The sequence below is a fragment of the Galleria mellonella genome, unplaced genomic scaffold (genome assembly GCF_026898425.1).
Source record: "Galleria mellonella isolate WM207_F2 unplaced genomic scaffold, CSIRO_AGI_GalMel_v1 utg1917, whole genome shotgun sequence".
Classification (NCBI taxonomy): Eukaryota; Metazoa; Arthropoda; class Insecta; order Lepidoptera; family Pyralidae; genus Galleria; species Galleria mellonella.
Genome location: NW_026442031.1, coordinates 405,904 through 415,409, shown reverse-complemented (window position 1 = coordinate 415,409; position 9,506 = coordinate 405,904).

Genomic DNA, 9,506 nt, shown 5'->3' with positions numbered 1-9,506 from the left:
TAAGATTTAAATTTTCACATGTTAGCCCCTTTCATATCATAAAAATATTCAAACAGCTAAATTTAAAAAATACGGAAGACCTTTGGGGCATGTCTGTAAAAGTAGTTAGTTCTTTCATAGATATTGTTGCTCCATATCTAGCCACTATTTTTAATAAATGTATTGATAATGGCGTTTTTCCACATTTAATGAAATTTAGCAAATTAATCCCACTATTTAAATCAGGAGATAAATTTGAGCCAGGGAACTATAGACCTATATCTATTTTGCCAGTTCTAAGTAAGGTGTTTGAAAAGATAATGTTAAATCAAATGTTACATCACTTCAGGGTTAACGGACTGCTTCACAGTCAGCAATATGGTTTCACCGCCGGCAAGTCTACCACTGACGCAGGTGTTGCGCTAGTGACACATATTTTCGAATCTTGGGAGAGGTCACAGGATGCACTCGGAGTTTTTTGTGACCTATCAAAGGCATTTGATTGTGTGGATCATAAAACGCTTTTGTACAAGCTCGAACATTATGGTATAAGAGATAATGATCTAAAATTAATGAGAACTTATTTAGAGGATAGGGTTCAAACTGTAGATATTGACGGTGTAAAATCTAAGGGAGCTAATATTAAGATGGGCGTTCCACAAGGGTCAATCTTAGGCCCCTTTCTCTTTTTAATCTACATAAATGACCTTCCCTTTATGGTAGAGAAAATTGCAGATATAGTGCTGTTTGCGGATGATACTTCGTTAGTGTTTAAAATTGGACGTCAAAGTAATCAATTAGACGATGTAAATTGTGCTATGTCTGCAATATTAAATTGGTTTACATGTAATAACCTATTATTAAATTCCAGCAAAACAAAGTGTATAAAATTTACACTTCCTAATGTAAGACTAATAAATACACAGTTATTGCTTAATGATGAAATAGTAAATTTTGTTAATGATACAGTTTTTTTAGGTATAACAGTGGACTCGAAATTACAATGGGGGCCCCATATTTCAAAATTGGCCAGTAGACTCAGTTCTGCTGCATATGCAATTAGAAGAATTAGACAATTAACAGACGTGGCAACGGCTAAACTTGTATATTTTAGTTATTTCCATAGCATAATGTCTTATGGCATACTGCTGTGGGGTAAAGCAGCCGATATAAATACTATATTTGTTTTACAAAAGAGAGCCATACGTTCTATTTATGGTATGGGTTCGAGAGAGTCATTACGTCAGTGCTTTAAAGACTCAAATATCCTCACAGTTACTTCACAATACATTTATGAAAATATTATGTATACACGGAAGAACTTAGAGAGTTTTAAAAAACTCAAAGACTGTACAAGTAGAAACTTACGCAATATAAATAAGCTTATTTTACCTAAATGCCGTCTGCACAAAATCAGTAATTCATTCTATGGTAATTGCATAAGATTTTATAATAAACTGCCGGAATCTGCATTAAATCTGACAGAGAGGCAATTCAAATCTTATATTAAACAATTTTTATGTAAGAAAGCCTATTACAGGATAGACGAATTCATAGATGACAACATATCAAGTAAATAATTAGTTTATTAGCATACAACGTTATAATTTTATTTTCTCATTGCTTTCTTGATTTAATTGATTAATTTTAGAAATATGAAAGCGTAGCGGTTTTTTTGTATTAATTGCCGCATGCATTCTTATGTAAAATGTGAATACTATAACTATCAGATGGCAATTGTGAGTAGCTTTGACGTGGTCTAGTGTTTTGAGTAGTCATGCTCACTAAAATGTCCAGACTTGTGGCGGCGTGGTGGGCCGGGTCATTGGGCTCCCTAAAATATGGTCGAGCGCAGTGATGGCTGGCTCATCCGTCATACTCGTGAACGGGTGCTGCTTGTAGGGACTGGTCTGCTCTAATCACTATGACTGATTTCCTCTTATTAATTGTTTAACCAGTTGGTTATGTATTCAATATTTTTTTTTCTTTTTGAGTATTTAATTGAATTAGTGCTAATTGGTGGTTTGTATTCACACAATTAAACTTGAAAATGTAAAGTAATAATAAAATTATTTAAAAGAGCAACACGCAAGTTTCTTGCTCGTTCTTCTTGTGATGAGACAGCTTTCCGAACGAGCGGTAGATTAAAAAAAAATGTAATGACTTTTCAAAAGTGCTTCAATGTAAGTTTATTTGAATAAATGATTTCTATTCTATTCTATTCTATTCTATTCTTTACTAGGTTTATATGGCTTCTCATTTTTTTGTCTCCCTTTGTTACCATAATTTTTATTTACATATAATGCAGTAGACTCGGAGCTTTTTATTTCTTGCAGAAGCTTAGTCTTTACAGAATCTGCTGATATTGGCACACCAGAACTTTCTATCGCCATAATCATTGGCTTGTAATCATCTGGCAACCCAGCCAAGAGAAGAGTACCAAGCCACTCATCATTTACATCAAATGAGATGTTTCGGAGTTTGTGTGCAGTTGTCATTACTTTATTTACGTAGACCTCAACATTTTGGCAACTTTCTAATGTGGTAGTAATCAAATCTTTTAACAAACCGACTCGACGAGTCAAACCTTTATCATCGAATGCTTTTGCCAAATTTTGCCAAACCTCTTTCGCTGTTTTTGCTTCTTGTATATGTACGTAATTAATGGGGTCGACTAGTAAAATAATTTTAGTCTTGGCTTTCATGTCGAGTTTAGGATCGACAATTTCGGAACCTTCAATACAATTCCATAATTCTTCATGCTGTAGATATGATTGCACAGCAAATCTCCACGTGTTATAATTTTCTCTTCCGACCAATTTTTCAATAAGAGTCATTGCGTTACTCGTAGACATCTTTTTTTTTTTATTTTTGGTTGAGTAAATTACCAACAGGGTACTGAAACACGTGGCGTTGAGGTTATGTTTCTTCCGACAATTCTGATAGGTAACAATTAACACTTTTTCTGCTTTAAGTACTTTTTAAATTAAATACAGCAAATACTGGGCCCATAACCTGTTGTTTTATTTAAACTATTTTATTAATTTATTACAAGTGAAAATCAGAAAACAGCAGGAGAACATTTTATTTTAAAGAGAGAACGACACAGATTAAAAAGAATATGTCAAAAGTCTTGAACAACTATCAATCTATGTTAAACGTCAGAACAAAATAGAAGGCGGCAAATTTAAATATTACAACAGTAATTCGTAATCTTCAAATAAAATGTTACCATGATCATACCTAAATTCATTTGTAAAATAAAATCTATGTAAATCGTTTTGTTTTTTTTTACATTAAAAAAGTTATTCCAAATGATCAATTTTCCGATATAAATAATTATCTGATAGAATATACATACGTACATATCTGTCACGCTTGTGTCTCATTAGGGTTCATTTGTCTAGTAGTTACCTCGCCTGGCAGGCGGATTGACAACCGCAGTTAGGCTTTAGAGATGTTTTAAGAGAGACGCTGCTGCCCATCCCTCGTCCTCCCTTAGTCGCCTTTTACGACACCCACGGGAAAGGAAAGGGTGGCCTATGCCGGAACCACACGGTGAGAGAGCATACCTTAATGGCCTCAGTTTTATATAAAACTTTTTTTTCATTTATCGCGTCTGTTGTTTAGTGATAACCTGCCCATGGAAAATTAAAATTAAATCACCATTCCAAATTAGTTGCCCGGCCATTTGTAAATCAATAGAAATGTCATTAACCTCCGTTTGTTTCCATTAGTTGACATAATTCATTATTTAATATAAATTTTCCTATTATAATGTACATTATTATGTCAAATTGAGGTTGTTTTGTCAGATGAATTTAATATATCTATATATAATTTTGTGTAATTTTTTAATGGGTGAAGATGGAATGGTAACCCCGCCTGCGTTATCAGTATACGCTAGCTGGGTACCAGTGAAGGATAATAGGTGAAGATGAAGGTAGGTCAGTTGCCCCAAAGTGACCAATTTAACAAAAATTAACCACTATGGTTTCCAGGGGGAACCGCGTGGAGGTCAACCTGATAGGGTGTTTTGCTAGCAATGAACCTGTTAAACCTCATTACTAATAATCCCTTTCCCCCCTGTGTGTAGAGTTTGAGACAGAAGACATAGGCTACTTTTTATCTCGAACTATCCAATCAATATCCTATATAAGGTCCTGAGCCACCTGCATGCATTGACTGTAGACTGAGGGTAGTCACTCCATCTAGTGCGGTGTCATCCTACACTGCGTTTGCCTGGACGGGATCAGCAATCAATAATCTTTTCCCCCCATCGGTCGTCGTTCCTTCGAGCTATGTGACCAGCTTATTGCCACTTCAGCTTGCTTATCCTTCTAGATTTGAAAACAATTAAACAGAAGAACAATTTAGTATTCTAGAAATAGAGGATAATTCTGGTCCTGTCTGACCTATTTCATGTGAGTGATGTCACAGTTTGGACAGTCCTCAGTTACTCTTTCAATTAAATAGCCTTTAATTTCATAGGTATTTCGTAGTTTTTCTTGGAGTTACTAGTAACATTTCTAAAGGTCTGCCCATCTATAATACATCACCTCATAACTCACTAAGACTCCTTGAATGTTGTGGTGACTGTTACCATGACTACGCCCCGGTCACTCGCGGCCAGGGAAAATCCTGGCTATTGACCGAATATTATATTCGTAAACTACGGCGAGCTTATAGAAATCCACATATTCATTACAAAATATGTACCTTCTTGATAGGAAATATTAGAGATAGCATGTGTTTCACCATAATATATTTCTGATGATATAATGGAGAAGAAAGGTTCTTGAGTGGCGACGAGTGCAGTATGATCCCCGCACTAGATTAAGAGATGACCTCAAATGCATTGCTGGAAGTCAATAGATATATGTAGGTGGCTCAAGACCGTTCCTTATAATCCAGTCCAGAAAGCGAGGCCTATGTTCACCAGTGGCCAGTAAACGGCTGTTATGGATTGGTAACTACAGTCAGACTTTGGTGGTGTTTTAAGAGAGATAGTACTGCCCATCCCTGGACTATTACGTTCTCTTAGTCGCCTCTTACGACATCTACGGGAAAAAAAGGGGTGATCCATTTTCTGCCGGAAAAAGACGGCTAAGGAAAATGCTGTAAACCAGCCTTTCCCAAAGTGGGCGATAACGCTTCCTCGTGGGCACTACAGATCTAAAGGGGGGCAGTAAGAGACCCAGAAAAAAATGGGGGCGTTGTGTACATGCTTAGGGGGTAATTGATTAATCTTGAAGTAACAGTGGTTTTTAAGTAGGTGAAAAAATGGGGGCGCTAAAAAATTATTTATTCTCAAAGTGGACAGTGGACAAAATAAGTTTAAGAAACCCTGGTGTAAACAGTTACAATATAATATCCACAAGCGTGTGGACAAAATATCGTATAGAGCCTGATCAGAGTAATATTTGCTGAGCTCGAACACGTAATGTAAGTGGATTATCAAACCGCTTCTAACAATTATTACGGCATACAGTTAATAAGCTATTCGAGTTGGTTCGTTAATTTTGTTACCGAATACATAATCTTAATAAGTATATACACGCCTATTTTAAATACCATATAAGCAGAGAACGGGAGAGGGGGATTGCCAGTAAATGGAATTAGAAAAATACATAAGAATCGCGGTAAAGTGTTTACGAACAGAACAGAACAGAATAAATGTTTATTGAGACCTGTAAATAAACTAGCGACCCGCCCGGGCTTTGCACGGGTGCAATACAGTACCGCCACACCGCTAAATCCCTGCATTTTAAATCTGTAATATCTTTGGAAATATTCACTTAAACTACATGCCGTAAAGGCAATATTAATCTATTTTAACATAACAGAATATACTGTTTCGTCCATGATATTCCCCATGCGCTGCCATTGCTAAGGACTCAGATGTTATCTCTCTGTACCTTGTAAATTCACTATCATATCCCACCCTTCAAACCGAAACACATTCATGTAAACATAACTACTTCACGATAGAAACACAAATAGGACAGAGGTGTACAAGCAAACGACTTTTGTACAAAGTCTCCCTCTGGTAAGGATTAGGTTATTATTATTATCTACGTATCCAAGCAAATCCATGGTGGATCATTAGTAGAATACTCGGATAAATACTCACTCAAAACTAATGGTACTAAAAAAACATAGCTACACGACACGGTATGACACAATATTCTGTTAATCAGCGCATGGCGTCTGCTACACCATTTTAGTTTAATTTTGGGCTTTATTTTATAGAGTTTACATCAAAATATCGCTACCGGCCATCAACTGTCCAACACTGATTACAGTTAGAGCAATATAATGCGGTATTAAACTGCATCATTATGTATCTATTACAGAGTTCGCCGCAAGGGAATTAGGCGTTAGGTTGCCCTGTGTGAAATTGTTACTATATCATTTATTAGATTGCTTAATCATTTACACGCAGAAAAGAAAGGAAAGGGTTAGTGGCCTTCATCAACATATATCAGCCCTTAGCCGTCCACTGCTGAATTGCCTGTCTCTTGGGGTTTTTTTGATGGGTGAAAATGGTATGGTAGCCCCGCCTGCGCTAACGGGATACGCTGACGGAGCACCAGTGAAGGGTGATAGATGAGAATGAAAACAGGCCAGTTAGTAATGGAGACTGAGAATCCCATTGCTAGCAATATACCCAACCGGGTCGACCTCCTCGCTGTTCCCCCTGGAAACTATCATGGTTAATTCCTGATGAATTCATCATGATGGGCTAACTGACCTGTTTTCATTCTCACCTATCACCCTTCACTGGTGCTCCGCCAGTGTATTCCGTCAGCGCAGGCGGGGTTACCATACAATTTTCACCCATTAAAAAAAAAAAAACAGTACTCGTGGTTACACTTCAAACAAACACAATACAACGTGTGCAAAATTAAACGCACCATGATATTTCGTGGTGATAACGTAAGTACCTACTTGCATACTATTTTTGGCAACGGATTCACGGTACGTGTAAATACCACAATAGGATTATCTAAATCTATTTTTTAACAAACGGTCTTTGAAACCGATTCTCACGTCAAATTTCATTTATATTTTACGGTTGTGTCCGTACATTCAAATGTTGTTATAAATTTGAATTATGGCGAGGGAGACTGTACAATGGTACGTTTGCTTGGGCACCTCTGTCCCATTCGTGTATTTGCCGTGAAGCAACTGCATTTGCATGTCTGTGTTTCAGTTTGAAGGATGGGATATGGTAGTGAATTTACACGGTACAGAAGAATGACACTTTAGACTTTAGGAATTGCAACGCATGGGAGGTATCATGGGCGAAACAGTATACTCTGTTATGTCCATGGTACTGCTCATGTGTATAGGCAACTTACCAATGTTTGCATCAGATGGGCCGTCAGCTTGTTTGTTATTTTAAGTTGCGTAAATAAATGAATATGGATAAAGTTTAAATACGTTTTGTAATAGATGAAGATGAAATAGTTAACTATTCTGCACTGTCGATATGTACTGAGAAATTATAGTTGAGGACTTATTTAGGTAAGTTATAATTGTTATTTATCCAGGATATAATATGACAGAGATAACAAACTACTCGTGTACTAGGTGCAAACGAATTTTATCTATTTTGTATTTAAAAAAAAATTGTTTATAAGAAGTGCAAGGTTTTGGTTCGGTTGGCTGAAAGATGCGTGCTCTAAATTAGTTGGAAGACAAAAATTATCAGATAAAACATACATACATATCTGTCACGCCTGTCTCCCATTACGGTAGGCAGAAACAATGGAACGCCAAATGCTTCGATTCAAACAAACCTCTTTCGCTTCCTCCACATTCATAAATCTTTTCATACACGCTCGTCGGTTACGGGTACTTTTAATTTGGCCCTTCTTCAGCACGTCGCCTATTTGGTCAACATACGTCCGTCTAGGGCGGCCTCTACCGACATCTCCATTCATTTTTGCTCGATAAATCTCTTTCGTAATTCTTCTTACATCCATTCTCCCCAAATGACCAAACCAACGCAACGTTACTTTTCAGATAAAACCATATGGTTAATTCTAAATGAACGGTTGGTTTATAAATTGCCAAGACAACAAATTTAATTATTTATCTTGGTATTATTTGAAATTTGTAAATCACAAATTAGGTATTTATCTAATTTATCAGTATGTACCTATTTACCGAAAAATTGAGAACTGATGAGGAAGAAAGGTTCTTGAGTGGCGGTCCCATACCAGCAGATGCAGTGTAGGACGACCTCCCGCTAGATAGAGTGACGACCCGAAATGCATTGCAGGTAGTCAGTGGATGCAGGTGGCTCAGGACCGTTGTTTATGGGCAGTCTGTGTTCAACAGTTGAGATGATGATGATGATCTATTTACCTAGATTTATATTATATTATTTATATATATGGCAACTAAGTGAGTTTAAACCATTAAAGATAATGTTAAAAAACCGCTGTTTGAATATTGATCAACTTGTCTGTAAATTTTATCGACTGAAAAAAATAAAATTTTAATCATAACTGGCTCAGGATTAAGTAAAATATTACGTAAAATAAAGGAAAAACACAAAAAAATCTCTCCCTTTCTTTTAATCACTTTGAAATTGGTGGTTTATTAAAAAAAACAAATTATAACATTATTCATCAATCTTATAAACTAGCGACATCTGTTAAATATACTCATAACTAATTTAACAATAATATATAATGAAAGATTAGACCACTAGATGTCGCTGTAATACCTTAGCTCTATTAATTTTAGGAATGAATATGAATCCTACAATATAAATCCAAGATTATTATTATTATTCACTATTTTAAATATTATTTTATTTTTTGTTTGCAGCGGGCCTCTAGAAATGTAATAAAACTAGAATTCTTTTAACATAAACTTCAAGATTATTCAATAGCAGAAGCATCATCGTCGTTAGGAAGTTAGTTTAAATATATTGTAACAGATGTCGTTAAATGAATATTTTCATAATTATATACAGAACTATGGTATTTGGCTCTCTTTATCTACTCTTAAAAGTACCTGGCTTAAACCTATGATTTTTTATTATTGAAAAAGCTTCGAGATTTATTACGATGTCACGAAGAAAAGCGATGATATGGTCTAAGATGGGACTCGTGGGTCCACGATTTCTAATAAATAAAATTTTACTATTAGGCAAGAGTGCCTAGGCCAGAGGCTAGCGATATTTGCCTTTAAATTAAATATTAGTAACCCCGCCTGCTCTATCTGTTAACACCGACGAGGCACCAGTCCACAAATGCAGGTCAGTTGGCCCACCATGATTTCGAAAAGAATTCAACATGATCGTTTCCAGGGGAAACCGCGTGGAGGTCGATCTGAGAGGGTATATTGCTAGCAATGAGGCTATTAGACCCTATTACTAACAATACCTAGGTTAGGTTAGATTTTCTTTGTTTCTGTGTTGGATCATAGTGTAGCGCCTTATAATAAGTAATAGCAAAAATGAATAATGTGAATTATGACACTAAGACAAGGCGCAGTTATTCAAATGG